We start from the raw sequence: 2,500 nt of genomic DNA, 5'->3' as shown, positions 1-2,500 counted from the left end.
GGGGGTGGAGAGTCGTTCTAGACTTTTCCTTCGTCTCTCCCCAACTAACCCTTTCACTCCCACACCGTTCAAGGTTTGTGTGTGCACACGTGTGCTGCTATCACCCCCCCATCCCACCTCCATCCCACCTCCATCCCATTTCAAATCCCACCCCTTCCTCATTCCTCTCCTCCTCCTCCTCGCACTGTATGCCTTGGGAGGGGGGCTAAAGAGGAATATAGCAGCAGTGACCTAATGCGTGGGTGCCGCGTGGGGGGGTAAGGTGGTACATATTCTAAGGGCCCGGCAGCACTGACAGGGCCCCTGGAAGGATGCCGATAACATAATTTGTCATTTTGGGGGCCCAACATTTGCATCTTTCATGGGGCCCAACATTTTTAGCGGCGCCCCTGCCTAATGGTTAGGGAGTTAAGGTGGTCTTAATGGTGCACTGTGTGTAGGATGGTGGCCAGAGTAGGTATTGCCTATTAACCATGCTGCTCATTGAAGCTGTGCTGCCTATTGCCAAATTTGATCTTCTCATGAAAGGAGGGAGATTTAAAATGGTGGATGGTAAATGGACGGCATTTGTATAGTGCCTTTCCACTCCTTTGAGCACTGAAAGTGCTTGCTTTACATTGTATGCCTCACATTCACCTTGGGGTCAAGTGTCTTGCTCAAGGACACATCGATGGGGTCAGGCACAAGGGGGCTCGAACCTACAACCTTCTGGTTTGCTTAAATACTCCACCACCACCACCATTACCGATGATTTTGTGTGAGTGAGAGGTTGTTTGCCCTGCCTAGGCATACATGGGACCGTCTAACATTGGCACCACCTGCAGGTGACCTAAAGCACTGCGGGCGGACACAAAATGTAGACAAGGTCATTACAAAACCGGGCCCACACCTCTCCACGCTAGGTGACGGGAGTGAGGGAGGTTTAAATGGTGACTACAACTCCACTCCTTCGAGCACTCAAAGTGCTTCACATGACCTGTATATGACTCACATTCAACTTGGGGTTAAGTGTCTTGCTCAAGGACGCATCAATGGGATCAGACAGAGTGGGGCTCGAACCAGCAACCTTCTCCTCTACCACCTGAGCCACCCCCACCACCACAACCACCACCACCACTTACTTTGTGTGTGAGTGAGAGGTTGTTTGCCCTGCCGAGGCATACATGGGACCCTATAACTAACATTACCACCCCCCCCCCCCCCCATACCCTCAAAACTCCCTCCATTCTCTTGTCCAGCTGTTTTTGAATCAGATACTCATAAAGTGTGGCCCTGTTTATTTATACAAGGGTATCTCCAAGAGCATTGATTACAGTACTATGGCTGGGTAAAATAATCACTTTAATCGATAATCAATCAAATCACATAATCGATTCACAGGGCACAAGATCGATTTTTTTGGTTCTTTTTCTTTTAGTTCTTTTTGTTTCATTTAGGTCTATGGAAAATACCCAGTAGGTATTAGTCAATTAGGTCTAGGAATACTTATTACAAATTCAATCTGTTAACATTGTCAAGCCACAGCCCTTTGACATTTTTATATAAAAATAGGCAACAGCATCTTTTGGGGGAAATCCTTGCACCAAGAAGGGCACAGATTGAATCGATTCGGAGTGAATCGAATCGAATCGAATCTAATTGAATCGTGATTAATCGATTCAAAGCCCTAAGAATCGAAATCGAATCGATACAGGAACATTGCTGCAATACCCAGCCCTATACAGTACATTACTGTAGGCTACCACGACAGTACTGTAAACCTTCTAATAGAGGAGCCCAATGTATTCTGCTTTCCATTCATTCCCAAACCCATTGGTCTCCTCTATTACAAGGTTAGGGCAGCAATTTGTTGTAAATATTTTAAAATAATAAATAAAATAAATATATAAATGAAAATAAAAATAAATAATAAAATCAGTTAGGTACTTTTCACCTATGCAACAGCATGATAACGTGAAGTCTTGTGTTCTTTCACTATACCTCAGGAGCAGTGTTAGGACTTAGAGGGTTAATGTTAGGAATCTGAGACTGTAAGCACATACATAATATGTCATGTTATTACAAAGCACGAAACCATGACATAAACTAAAGTGTTACGTAACATCCACAACTTTTTTTCATTTTGTGTGTGAACACAAAGTAGCCAGTCAGTGCAGTGCTGTGTAGTCCCACAGTCAGTAATCTACATTCTTGGCTGATACCCCCTTTGGGCCTGCACCATGTTACTGAGTCATATAACGCTTGGGTGTGTGTGTGTGTGTGTGTGTGTGTGTGTGTGTGTGTGTGTGTGTGTGTGTGCACACGCACACACACACACAGCCATCTCTAAGGCTTGGTTGCTCATGAGGGGATCAGACAGAACAGGAGCCTCACCGCTCGCAGCCATCATAACCAGGGCCGGGTTAAGACGGGCTGGGGCCCCTAGGCTTCAAGGTTGCTTGAGGCCCTCCCCCACCGAAAGGCAAATTCTGCGACAAAATTGCATGGCCAGCGTCAGAAT

At 45.9% G+C, this 2,500-nt stretch overlaps 1 protein-coding gene across 1 annotated transcript in view; it reads left to right on the top strand.

The window, feature by feature from the left end:
* Window positions 1-2,500, top strand: part of LOC134437441 (multiple PDZ domain protein) — a 285,829-nt gene that overhangs the window by 193,010 nt on the left and 90,319 nt on the right. The window lies entirely within an intron of this gene.

The sequence above is a fragment of the Engraulis encrasicolus genome, chromosome 21 (assembly GCF_034702125.1).
Source record: "Engraulis encrasicolus isolate BLACKSEA-1 chromosome 21, IST_EnEncr_1.0, whole genome shotgun sequence".
Taxonomy (NCBI): Eukaryota; Metazoa; Chordata; class Actinopteri; order Clupeiformes; family Engraulidae; genus Engraulis; species Engraulis encrasicolus.
Note: the sequence above shows the minus strand (reverse complement) of the source record. Positions and strands in the feature narration are given on the sequence as shown.